General features: G+C 39.2%; 1 protein-coding gene across 2 annotated transcripts in view; it reads left to right on the top strand.

Annotated features, from left to right (window-relative positions):
* Nucleotides 1-8421: 8421 nt before the first annotated feature.
* LOC118578702 (signal-regulatory protein beta-1-like) overlaps nucleotides 8422-14618 on the top strand; it is a 52036-nt gene continuing 45839 nt past the window's right edge. For both annotated transcript variants that reach the window (XM_036179868.1, XM_036179867.1), the window contains exon 1: nucleotides 8422-8448. The gene's annotated coding sequence lies outside the window, so the exon portion shown is untranslated. The remainder of the gene's footprint in view (nucleotides 8449-14618) is intronic.

Raw genomic sequence — 14618 nt, 5'->3', positions numbered from 1 at the left:
TAACACATATCAGATCCCATACAGGTCTGCCAGGACCTCTAGCACAAGGTAATGATGAGATTGATCAGTTACTAATAGGTAATGTGCTAGAAGCCTCAGAATTTCATAAAAAACACCATGTAAATAGCAAGGGTTTGAAGAAGGATTTCTCCATTACTTGGCAACAAGGTAAGGATATTGTGAGAAAATGTCCTACTTGTTCCTTCTATAACCAAACTCCATTACCTGAAGGAAGCAATCCAAAAGGTATACAAAGAAATGAAATTTGGCAGATGGATGTGTTTCATTTTGCAGAATTTGGACGATTAAAGTATGTACACCATACCATTGACACCTATTCAGGATTTCAGTGGGCAACTCCTATGAGTTCTGAAAAGGCTGATTCTGTGATTACACACCTATTAGAAGTTATGGCCATCATGGGAATACCTGTACAAATTAAGACAGATAATGCTCCAGCATATGTCTCCAATAAAATGAGACAGTTCTTTGCTTATTATAATATAAAGCATGTTACAGGTATACCACACAATCCCACAGGCCAAGCAGTCATAGGAAGATCCAATAGAACGTTAAAGGATATGCTATATAAACAGCAACAGGTAACAATGGCTCCTAGAAATAGATTACATAGTGCTTTATTAACCTTGAATTTTCTCAATGCTGATGAGAAAGGAACAACAGCTGCAGAGAGACATTGGACGACAGAGAAAACTCCTGAGCTAAACCAACCAGTTTATTTCAAAGATGTGTTGACCTCAGAATGGAAAACTGGATATGTCCTACATTGGGGAAGAGGTTTTGCTTTTGTTTCCACAGGAGAAGAAAAGCTATGGATACCAACAAAATTAATAAAAATTTGATTTGAACAGGAGAAACCCCTTGAGAAGGAGAAGTAAAAGATCATCCACCAATATGACATCTCTTCAGGTTGTAAGAAAAATTTAACAATCAAAGGTTGGGGTAGGGTTCTGTTTTTGTCTTTCCAGGATAATGGAAATACCCATCTTCCAAAAATCATAAGGCTTTGTATATCCAGATGTTTACAGCAAAAAGAATCTATTGGTACCAATCTACACAGGATTTTTCCAATAGCAGTCTCTAAAGTCTCCAAAAGGAAGATGGAGCCCCAACAACAACCACAACTCTACCCAATCCAGAATGATGCCATGGTAATCATCATCATACTATACTTCTTACCAGAATTTCAGACAATCTTACCCATTACTCTGAGAGTTGCTGCAGAATCTACAGTTAGTCTAACTGAGTTTTAACTATCTGAGCTTTCTCACAATACCCAATAGAGATACCATGGCCCCCTAAACTGCAGGAAGCAATTCTAAGAAAACAACATCTCTTCTCCCTAAGGTTTCATATTTCTCAGGGTTATGGATAATGGTTCTAGGGTTGGGGGTGGAAGAAACTGTTAAACTCAGTACTCTCCTTAAGGAAAGAAAATATGTCTTAAAAAAAGGAAAAAGAAGAAATGGAATGGATAGGTATAAGATATTATGGTAGAATACCATATACATTAGTAAACAAATTTAGTAATATAGCATCCTTTGCATTGTTATGAATTCTTATATGTTGATACAAATATAAACTTTTTATATTCCTACTTAAGATAATTTATATATTGATACAAATACAGAACTATATTTGTTATATTGTACACATATTTTTACTATTATTTGAAATATTTGTATATGGATACACATGTGAATTTATATCTGTCATACTGTATGTATGTTCTACTTCTGTTTAAGATATTCTGTATACTGATATATATTTAGGATTATTATCATATATTGATACAATTACAGAACTAAGTTTGTTATATTGTACACATATTTTTACTATTATTTGAAATATTTGAATATGGATACACATGTGAATTTATATCTGTCATACTGTATGTATGTTCTACTTCTGTTTAAGATATTCTGTATACTGATACATATTTAGGATTATTATCATATTGCATATTGCACTATACATTCTTACCTCTGTTAAAGATATTTTGTGTATTGTCACAATTTAAAGTCATTGTCCTTTTACTGTACATTGGCTTACAGACTGTTTGCCTTATTTATAAGAAGCCTTAGTCCTTAGGTTGTTTAGGTAGATAAGACTTATATAGTTATTGTCACCTATGCTTGTCATCTCTATAATTATGTTAGTTAGGTTATCCAGATTTATAAATACATAAGTCAGATGGACAGGTAATCTTTAAACACTTCATGGGCCTAGAGAATATGGCATTTAAATAACTTAGAATTCAGTTGACATGAGACACAATTGCTCCTGGCAGCACCAATTTGATCCCGAGAGAATGTTGGGCTTCTAAGACATTTCCATTTGAAAGTTTGTCTTCTTGGCACAAAATGGCCTACTGGGCAAAGAACTGCCCTTGCCTCAACTGCTGACAGTACAAATGCTGTCCTTTCTGGACAAGCGGGAAACAAGGAAAGTGACCACTATACTTTGCCAAGACAGGGTAAGATGGTCTTTCAGAATTCCTGCTTCTAAAAATGGTCTGTCAGATACTCTAGGCCTGTAGCCAATTTGAATGTACCAACGATGCTGAAAAACATTAGGTGACTGTCCAGGCTGCCAGCTGTCTCTGTCTACTCTTGTAAGACTCCTGAAAGTTGCTTGCATCCTTCTCCCATTTCTCAGGTATTATTATATGCCTTCTCAGGTCTTTGATGAGGTTGGAGATTAGCAGCTATAGTTACAACTTAGTATATATACATATATAATATCTTAGATAAAATATATTAAGTATTAAACTCAGGTTCTTTAGGATAGGACACCTTTTGGAATGATCTTTGTAACATGCCACCTACCCATGCACTAGACTTCCCTGGATTTTACTATGTGTTTTTTGCTTGATATTGTTTGCACTTATTGTAATTCCAACTTATCTAGGTCATTATCCCTTATTACTCCTGGACAATATTTGATAACCATCTCTTTGTATATAGTCTTGTATTAGGTTAGAACTTTCTTATTTAGACAAAAGGGGGAGATGTAGTGGGTAGCCATCCCAGCATGGGCCTGGAAGTTCCAACCCCCATTGAGGCTTTGCTAATGGTCATGCCCACAAGGCGGGGCGGAGGAAGAAACGGAAGACCCAGGATCGAGAGGAGGTCGCTCTCTTGGTTCTGGGATGCTGGACACAGGAGGTAGACCGAGCAGAGTTCTCCAGAGAACACCGCCAGACTGCGCCATACCTTTGCCAGACCCTACAACCTATCCCTTCATTTGTAAGTTATCCCACAAAATAAACCTCCCTTTTAACTACGTGGACTGGCCTTAATAATTTCACCAATAAAAACTCTATCAGGAAACTCCTACTATGGTGATAATTTGTGCTGAAATGTGATTTTATTTGTATGTTAATAAATAAATTTGCCTGGAGGTCAGAGCTAGTAGCAAGCCATTTAGCAGAAGTCTGGCAGAGGTAGCACACACCCTTAATCCAATCACATGGCAGGCAGAGTCTGTGTGTTCAAGGACATAGCCAGCGTGGTGACACATGCCTTTAATTCCAGTACCAACCATAGGGACCTGGAGGTCTGTATAGACAGGCAGTGACAAAGAAGTCATGTGGTTGGGTTTAGAACCAATGAGAAGGCAAAATAGAAAGTCAATAAAAAATACAGACACACAGGAGAAGGTCTCTCTCTTAGGGGAAGGCAGTGACTGGTAAGCTAAAGGTTATTTGCTAGTGCTCTGACCTCTTGGGCTTTTAACTCTTTATTTGTGTCTGTGTTTCTTATTTAATAGGACTGTTTAGAATTACATCTACATCCTACAGCTGATAAACACCTTTAGTGAAGTGGCTGAATATAAGGTTAACTTAAAAAAAAAAATCAGTAACCCTCTTATATTCAAATGATAAATGGGCTAAGAAGTAAATCAAGGTATCAATACTCTTCATAATACCCACAAAAAAATATACAATAACTTGGTATAACTCTAACCAAGCATGTGAAAGACCTGCATGACAACAACTTCAAATCTTTGAGAAAAGAAATTGAAGAAGATATCAGATGATGGATAGATCTCCCATGATCATGAATCCATAGAATTAACATAGTAAAACAAAGCCTTTCTTATTAAAAGCAATCTACAGATTCAGTGCAATCCCCATCAAAAGTCCAACACAATTCTTCACAGATCTTGAAAGAATAATAGTTAATTTTATATGAAAAAAGAAAAATCCAGTATAACTAAAACAATCATGATCAATAAAACAATTTCCAGATGTATCACCATCCCTTATTTCAAGCTATAATACAGAGATGCACTAATAAAAACCATATGATATTGACATATAATCAAACCATTGCTCAGTGGAATTTAATTAAAGGTGCAGACTTAAATCCATATACCATTTGACACCTGATTTTTTTTTTTAAGAAAGAGGCCAGAAATATACAACTGACAAAAGAAAGGATCTTCAATAATTGGTCTTGGTCTAACTGGATGTCTGCATGTAAAAGAATGCAAATCAATGCATATTTATCACCCTGCACAAAACTCAAGTCCAAGTGGATCTAAGACTTCCACAGAAAACCAGATACATTGAACCTGATAGAAGAGAAAGTAGCATAATAACTTTGAACACATTGGCACAGGAGACAACTTCATAAACCGAACAGAGATAGCACAGACACTAAGATAGAGAATTAATAAATCAGAATTCATAAAACTGAAAAGCTTCTTTCTTTCTTTTTTCTTTTTCTTTTCTTTCTTTCTTTCTTTTTTTTTTTTTTTTGTTTTTTTTTTGGTTTTTCGAGTCAGGGTTTCTCTGTGTGGCTTTGCACCTTTCCTGGAACTCACTTTGGAGACCAGGCTGCTGGCCTCGAACTCACAGAGATCCGCCTGGCTCTGACTCCCGAGTGCGGGGAGTAAAGGCGTGTGGCACCACCGCCTGGCAAAAAGCTTTTTTCTTTAAGGCAAAGGATACTGTCAATAAGACAAAATAGGAGCCTAAAGAATGGGAAAAGATTTTCACTAGCTTCACATCCAAGAGGAAACTAATATCCAAAATATATAAAGAACTCAAGAAACTAGATAGCAACAAATCAAACAATCCAATTTAAAAATGAGGTACAAATCTAAACAGAGAATTCTCAACAGAAGAATCTCAAATGCCTGTGGAACACATTGAAGAAATGTTCAACAACCTGAGCCATCAGGGAAATGAAAATCAAAACTTCTTTGAGATTCCACCACCTGTCAGAATGGCTAAGATCAATAACACAAGTGACAGTCATGCTGGCAAAAACATGGAGCAAAGGGAACATTCCTACACTGCTGGTGGAATGCAAACTTGGATAGCCACCATGGAAATCAATATGGCAGTGCCTCTGAAAATCGGGAATTGATCTACCTCAAGACCAAGCTATACCATCCTTGACCATATTCCCAAAAGACTTTCCATCCTACCACTAGGACACTTCCTCAACTATGTTCATAACAGCTTTATTCATAAACGTCAGAAATTATGAACAACCTAGATGTCCCTTAACAGAAGAGTAGATAAAGAAATGTATAAATATACTGCTCTTAGAAAAAATGACATCATAAAATTTTCAGGAAAATGGTTGGAACTAGGGAAAAAACTTCCCGAGCAAGCCATCTCACACCCAGAAAGACAAACATGATATGTATTCACGTAGAAGTGGATATCAGCTGTTAAGTAAAGGATAATCACACTACAATCCGCTGAAACAGAGAGGCCAAGGAGAGCTCTAGGGAGAAGCATAGATCTCTCTGGGAAGGGGAAATACAATAGATTTTGCAGGTGTACTGGGGGGGCAGGTGAGGATGGGAACAGCAGGGATTAGGTGAAGGAGAGAGGCCTGGAAGAAAAGAATACAGTGAGATATGACTGGAATGGGGGGACAGTTATAGGGCAATGTGGAATCCTAGTGCAGTGATTTGTTTTCTCATTTGTATACCATCTAGGTGTCTCTTCTGGTGAAGAAAAATGCCATGAATATACTTCTAATTTGTTGTAACTAAATGTAACAATTTCCCATGATCCAATACTTTAAAATATTTATGACATATGAAAGTATCCTATTTGGCTCTGCCTCATTTTCAAACACTGGTAGACCTAAGTGTAATTTAGTTGAGAGATATAGTATAATATATTCTTCTGGGAGCCATATTTATATGAATGGTCTGATTTGACACATGAGACCAGGGTGATATCTAGGACCTTGCTGACAGCGATGGGCCATATCAGTGTCCATAATCCTACTGTAGCAGGGGACTGTTAATATCTGTGTTCTGTGTTCCCAACAAAAGCTAACCTGTGCTGCAGCCTGAATCCATGTTGATGTCCACTGGCCTTGCTGCTACCAGGGAACATACTGATGTGAGTGGCCTGCACTGCCATCTGAAGCCACATGGATATCCATGATTCGGGATGCCTCTAAGGGCCTGGCCAGTGTCTGTGGTCTGACTTTGGCTGGGGGGTGGGGCTTAGTCATGGCCAAAGTAAAGATAATCCTCACCTGTGTGCCTGGAACCCTATCTGTAGGTGACTGTATATTCTGTCAAATTCACAGGATTAATATTCATGTCTCTTCTCACTTCACATTGCCCTGTACAAACCTAGTCACTCACAGATGAGGTACTTAGAAAACCAGTCACAACACTGGCATTTGTACCATTAACCTAGATGTGTCTTATTGAAGTGAGGCTACTAAGTATAAATCATCAGAAAAACAAAGGCCCCATGTGAAGTGGAAGCCAACTCTATGGATCAGTGAAGACTAAGGACACAGAATCCTAGAGAGAACAAAAGATCTCAAAAGTCAGGAGCAATCCAGAGAGGCACACATCTGGTGTCTGGGGAGCAGAAGAGGGCCACTGGTGAGGAGCTACTTCAGGGAGGTAGGGTACATTCAACAGTAAAACTCGTTTTCCTTGTCTTCAGCTGGTAATAGGAATACCTATTGGTTTTTCAGGTCAGCTACAATATGTTTCTAATTCCCACGGAAATAATGCAGCAAACACTTCTTAATCCCTTGCATAGAGGGGGGAATTTGAGTCTAGGGGGCTTCATTGAGGTCAGGGCTTCTATCCATCCTCTTCCAGATCCAGTCTCTGCAGTGGGAGACAGAATAGAGGCTCTTGATGCAGAGTTTAGAAATGAAAACAATAACCTAGAACTTTCCACAGGAAGCTGTCAACCTCATTTCCATCCCAGTTGTGGTGGTCTGAATGAGAATTGTCCCATTAGCAAATCATTGGTGGAACTGTTTGGGAAGAATTAGAAGGTGTGTCACTGGAGGTGGGCTTGAGGATTCAAAAGACTCACATCATTCCCAGCATAGTCTCTGCCTCCTGCTTGAAGTTCTGACACGTGAGCACACAGATGTTCTGTTGCTATGCCTTTGTTCCACCATATGGAATAATAAAGTCATTTAAGTTGCCTTGGTCATGGTCTTTTTTTTTTTTTTTTTTTTGGTTTTTCGAGACAGGGTTTCTGTGTGTAGCTTTGCGTCTTTTTCCTGGAACTCACTTGGTAGCCCAGGCTGGCCTCGAACTCACAGAGATCCACCTGGCTCTGCCTCCTGAGTGTTGGGATTAAAGGCATGCACCACCACCACCCAGCTTATAACAGCAATAGAAAAATAACCAACATACCAGTATAACGCTATAACTTCCCATGCCCAGCAATACTACCTCCCCATATCTAAATGCTTCACAAGGTGCATCTATGGAAGATATCAAGAAGACATTGCATTTGCCACATCCAGGATTATGGAGTCTTAAACTTCTCATTTGACTACATGTCAGATAAATTTATCAGAATATCAACATATAGCCAAATATAGTTATTTCAAGAGAAGAACTGGCTAGAAGCTCTGAGCATCTATCAGGAATTTCTTCCTTCCTGACTGAACTGGTTATCTCCAAGAGAGATGTGGGAAGACTAGGCCACAAATCAGGTATATCTAAGCTGTGATGCTTGGGAATTACAAAAAAAAATTCCATTTCAATCTGTCTCTAATGGGTGAGTCACCAAGACCTGAAGATGACTTAAGAGGCCAAAGTGTATAGTGATATTTTATTTGTATTGAAATGTGGTTTTATTTGCATGTCAATAAAGTTGCCTTGAGGTCAGAGCAAGCCAGATCAAAAGCTGATCAGTAGTGGGGCACGCCTTTAATCCCAGCACTTGGGAGGCAGAGCTAGGCGGATCTCTGTGTGTTCAAGGACTCAGCCAGCATGGCAGACACACGCCTTTAATCTCAATACCAACCATAGAAGATCTGGAGGTCTGTACAAACAGGCAGTGACGAGGTCATGTGGCTGGGTTTACAACCAATGAGAAAACAGAACAGAAAGTCTTTAAATAGACAGGATACACAGAAGTAGGTCTCTTGCGGAGAGGAAGAACAGCAGAAGCAGTGAAGGGTAAGGTTTTCCGCTTTTGCTCTGACCTCGTGTTTTTTAACTCTGCAATCGGTTCTGTGTTTCTTATTTAACAAGCTAGTTACATCTACAAAAGTGGATCCAATGGAGGCTGTAGAAAGAAGGAAAATAATCTCTGCTAGGCTCATCTAAGACGCTTTGAAATTCACCATAAGCAACCTCTCCCTCACAGTTTCCTCTATTGCCTTGTTTCTATTTCACAACCATGTATCCAAGTGTTGTTTACTTACAAGAAACTCACTCCTTTTATTCAGAAGGAGCCTAAGCATCCCTTCTCTCACAAAAGCTGAATCTGGGATCTTAGCAGCACTGACTCTGGAGAGAAAAGCTCCTAAGAGCTCCATAAAGTTGGGCCCTGATTCTCGGCCACTTTCTCCTCATACTGTCCTATTTCCAGACCATCATACTGGAACTCACAGATGAGCATTTTCAGGAGTAGAATCTTCTTTCTCCTTCTCCAGTCCTGTCCATGGAATTCAGGGACAATCTCTGAAGGGGTGATCAGGGCATTATCTGAGAGACTACAGTCAGAATCCTGAGCATTGGCTTTGTGCATCAATCAGCTACAGCAGGGATCAGAGGATTCAATTAGATGATGCTTCAAATAATCATAAGTACATATCTTTACATTTTGGCTGTGAAAAAATTTTTTCCAAAAGAATAATGTGTAAGTTCTCTAACTCTGAGGGCTTCAGAGCCATTGAACAATCCCTTAGCAGCGGATGAGGTTGCCTGGCTACAAGCTCAGCACCTTTTGCTCACTGCTTCAGGATGTTAAGTCTCACTTAAAGCCCCTGTGAAGCTGGTATAGGTAGAATGTCCCTTACAGTACACAGTTACCATTCCTCATCTGATGAGTTACTCAGATTTCCCTCTGTCCTGCTTGCCTCCTTCATGATCTGAATCTTAACAATTTTTTTTTTTTTTTTGAGAATTGGTACATTTCTGTCTTGTGGATGCTTGTATTCTGTTGCTAGTATTTCCATAAAGCAGCACTTATTCATTTTCTAATAATTCTGGAACCATAGAAGTTCAGAGTTAGGTGTCCACAGAAATACTCTCTTCTGTGGCCTCTCTTCTTTCATTGTTGATTGTAACTTCCCCTCTGTCATCATATATGATCTTCCTCAGTGTATATACTCTCCTCTTCCTACAACATAACCAGTCAAGTTGAATTGAGACCCACCTTATGATCCCAATTGACCTTAACCTCCTCTTTAAAAATGCTATAACTGATACAGTCATATTGTAAGTATCAAGGTTTGTGGCTTTGACATATGACCAGGATGCTGTTCACCTACATGTCCACACACATCCCTGGTCCTATTGACTTTCCCCAGGATCATTTATTTTCCTGCTTTTATGACATGGAGGAAGAGGCACACTGCAGGCCTACTCATGTTTCCCTAATACACTGCTCTGCCCACAGTCCTGTCGTGAATACAATCTATGTCCTCAGATCTGGACCCAGCACCACTCAAACTCTCAGTTCAATTGTAGAGGGCCAGCATGTTCCTTTTAAAAGCATGATCATTATATTTTCACAACATACAAGGCCAGCCCTAAAGAATGAGTTCAGAAGAATTTAGCATCTTGTGCTCCTTACTTGTCCACTCTCCCTGCAGCAGCTTTTCCCCTTATACTGTTCATTTGGGGAGGAGTGATGTGTGAGACAGAGGAATTGCCTACTATTACCTGGCTTGGTCACCAAAGAAGCTCAGACTTAAATCTAGGCCAGACACGTTGAGATGCCTCCTCTTGCTCCTCCCTTCTTTTGTTCTTTCCTCCCTTTTGTTTTGGGGCTGGGGATTGAAATCATGCCTCACACTTGCTAATTCATGCTCACTATTAAGTTACAAAACCAGCTCCAACACTACCATGGTTTCTTCATTTTAGCTACAGTATGCTATTGGGCTTTTTTGCATGTTAATTGCAGAAAGAATAAAAAAAAAAAATGCATTGAATCAGAGAGAAATATCCAGCCTTTACCCACACAGACTTTGTGGGTTAGGAATAATTGAGATTACCTGATTTAAAGAAAAAAGAATACAAAAAACAACAACAACAACAACAAAAAAAAAAACAAACAAAACACTTGTCTTGGTTCCTGGTAGCTGTCCAGCATGACTTCTGATTTCACAAGACATGGAACAATGACTTACTAATTTTCAAGGAGATTTTCATTACAATCAGGGTTAAAATTGTGACTAAGCATTAAATGACTTCAGTGGAAACAGAGTGGGTATACCCACATTCTTTAAAATACGTGTTGTCTTTCTCTGCATATACTTTACTGAGATTTCCATAGTGTTAAAATTTAATGTCCTTAAAATGACCTTATATAATATAATGGGAAGGCACATTTTTACATATTTTGTGTGCACACATCGTGTATGTGTGTGTTTGTGCTTTAGCGTACATAAAAACAGACAGGAATTTTAAAAATATCTTTCTTTACTGTTACTTTAGTTTTTCAATTTGCAAAATATTTGCACAGTATAGCAGTTTCAGTTCTGTTTCTCCCAATATTGTTCCCCACCCACTTCTCCTTCTCTTCCAACTCTTTAAATTTCCCTAAATGCTTACAATAACAAAACTTTCCTCTCTGTAAATAACTTTTTCTCAAGGCTGAACTTGGGTAGATTACTGCCTTTGTCTTCCTTTTGCATTCGTGGGAGGAGAGGAGGAATTTATAGACAGAGAATACAAATGCAATACTTTGGATATGTTTGCTTATGGTGCATGTACATTCACAGTTTCTTCTTTAATAGTTATTGTTACATGAATACACACACATATATATGTATATGTGTGTGGATATATATATATACATATACATACATATATATACACATTTACATATAACCTACCATATCCATTTGACTTTGCTTATATGTCCATATGCCAGGGCTCACTATTTTGGATTGGGGAGCCCATGTGAAAGCTCTTCCATGAAGAAAACTTGCCATTTTTCTCTCAGCAGCCACTCTTCCTGCAACCCTTCATTAAAGAATTTCCCCTATCTGAGTAGATATTTCAAGTGGTGTTATCATTATCCTTGTCTGTTAACACAACCATGATGCTATTTCCTCGTTTGACTTGAGGATACTATCTGACACCACTCAACCTCTGGCTCTTATGATCTTATAATCTCCCCACCCCTCTTCCATGATAAATCATGAGCCTTAGGTGCAAGGGTTGCACTGCAGATGCATCAGTTGTCATTGGACATCCAAAGTCAATTAATTGTCTGCATTTTGACAGTCTCACTAGCCATAGGTACTTGCCTAGGTTTACAGAACAGTAGTATTTGGTTTTACCCTAGGTCCCTGAGCTATCTAGTCTCTAGTTTTTGGGCACTTAAACATTGTTGGGTATGGGTTCCTTCTTGTGAAGTGGGCCTTCTTTCAAACCAGAAACCAGATATTGGTTGGTGCAGTCTATATAGAATGAATCTCTCTCTCTCTCTCTCTCTCTCTCTCTCTCTCTCTCTCTCTCTCTCTGTCACACACACACACACACACACACACACACACACACACACATATAAATTTATTACAGGTCCCAGTCAAACAATGGCTAGCTGTCAATAGAAAGCCCAATAGTTCAGTAGTTGCTCAGTCCCATGTGGCTGGACATCTCAGCTGGTCTTCTGTATATGTTGGAATTCTGAAGAAGTAAGCTCCAAGACCAGTAAAAGAATAGACATGCTAGCAAGGCAAGGGCAAGCCAGTGAAGAATGAATAAATGCTTTCTTCATCCATTGTCCTTCTATTGGCTTCCAGCAGAAGGTTTGGACCAGATTAATGGTATGCCTTCCCACCTCAAGATCTGGATTATAAACCGGGTGGTGGTGGCGCACGCCTGTAATCCCAGCACTCAGGAGGCAAAAGCAGTTGGATCTCTGTGAGTTCGAGGCCAGCCTGGTCTACAAAGCAAGTTCCAGGACAGCCTCCAAAGCTACAGAGAAACCCTGTCTCAAAAAAAAAAAAAAAAAAAGTCTGGATTATAGGCATGTTGTCTTTGTTCCTTAAGATCTGGTTCACAAATGTGCCTTCCATTTCTGGATTGTAGTTTATTCCATATACAGTCAAGTTGACAATGAAAAATAGCCATCACAATCCATCCCTTGTCAGCTTTTCACACAATCATATCTCTTATTTCATGATTAATTTCTGTCATAGTTTGAGTTTTTATTGCTATGAAGAGACACTATGACCACAGCAGCTCTTATAAAGAAAACATTTAATTGAGGTGTCTCCATTATCATTACAATGGTAAACATGGCATGCAATCAGATATGGTGCTGGGGAGTCCTACATCTTTCAGGCAACAGAAAGTTGACTAACTGTGACATTGAATGAAGCTTAAGCAAAAGATCTCAAAGCCCACTTCCACAGTGACACACTTCCTTCAACAAGGCTACACCCACTCCAACAACCCACACCTCCTAATAATCCCTATGAGACTATGGGAGCCAATTACATTCAAACTACTACAATTTCCAAATGAAAAACAATAAACAGGTATTAATAATTCCTAAACGTAACTATCCCATGTACAATTGCAAATGCATTATATATTTAACCATGCCACAATTACACTTAATGTGATATAACTATACTTCATACAACCACAAATGCATTATAAATTTAAAATAGGTGGCAATGTCCCTTGAGGACATCTTTCTAGTATCTCAAACTTACATATGATAACCATTGATATTTTTTAATTGGCGCTACAACATATGATAAGGAAATTCAAAGAAAACACATATCTGTACAAACACATTCTTAAGAAAATATAATAAAGGCACTCATATCAGTTATAATCCTCATTTACGCAACTGGTCACATGGGCTTAGACGACATTTAGAACTACTATCCTCTCCTACCCATTCTGTATTTCCTCCACTCCCTGCAAGTATTTCAGTAGGTCTTTGCTCTTTTCCTGGAGTACTGACCAATACCTTCATTCCTGATGGGTCTGTGCCCTTTGTCAACCAGCATGGATTGGGCTTTTGTAGCTTCCCATTAACTTTAATCACAGGGCATGGTAGCATCAAGAGACACCCTAAAGAATCTCCTGTACTCCAGGAATAATCCTTCTTACCTCCTTTGTAGAGTGGCAATCCAACATTCCCATGATAATCTGGATCTATTGCCACTCCAGACACTGTTATTATTTTTTTTCTTAGCCTGTTGGGTATTAGAAATCCAAGGGGACTTCTTCACCATTAGAAGTGACCAGGGTGAAGTCTGAGTTTCTATTTCCATGAAATGTTTGTTGTGGCTCCTGGCAGGAGCACACAACCCTCTGGAACCTGAACTTCTAGGTGAACAGAAATTAAGGTTGCAGGAACAGGAAGCAAAATCTTTCTTACAAGTGGTAGTAAGGGAAACTATTCTCCTTTCCACCCCTTGATATCTGGACCTGTGAATCCTGGCTATGGGAGAAACCATACCATGCTAACTCAAAGTACATACTGCCTTCTGGATAACCTTGCCCCAGCCTTCCATGCTACTGTCACCTAATTGGCACTGCAATGGTGTCTTCAAAAGTCCATTACATTTATCAGGCCTGCTGCTTCAGGATGGTAGGGAACATGGTAAGACCAGTGGATTCCATGATCATGGGCCCACTGTCATACTTCTCTGGCTATGAAGTGTGATCCCTGGTCATAAGCAATATTGTGTGGAATATTGTGCCAGTGGATAAGGCATTCTGTAAGTCCATGGAAGCATTACATGCAGGAAAGGCAAATCCATAACCGGAAAAATACTCTAGTAAGGACAAAGCATTGTCCTTACCATGGAGGAAGTGGCCCTATGTAGTCAAATTGCCACTAGGTTTCTGGCTGATCTCTCCAGGAAATGGTGCCATATCTGGGGCTTAGTGTTGGTCTCTGCTATTGGCAGATCTGGCACTGAGCAGCAACTGTAGCCAAGTTAACATTGATGAGTGGAAGTCCATGTGGTCCCCGTCTCTACCACCATAGCCATATTGTGAGATAAACCCTTGAAAATTGAGGATTCAAAGTTCTTAGCTTCAACGGGGTCTCCCCACACATCCCTATCTCAAGTTATAGAATCACATTCTGTACCAATAATTACTTTAAGCTGACACTGTCTGAGGCTGAGACGTGAATTTTT

The sequence above is a fragment of the Onychomys torridus genome, chromosome 2 (assembly GCF_903995425.1).
Source record: "Onychomys torridus chromosome 2, mOncTor1.1, whole genome shotgun sequence".
NCBI lineage: Eukaryota > Metazoa > Chordata > Mammalia > Rodentia > Cricetidae > Onychomys > Onychomys torridus.
The sequence above is the reverse complement of the archived record's forward strand: the minus strand, read 5'-3'. Positions and strand labels throughout refer to the sequence as shown.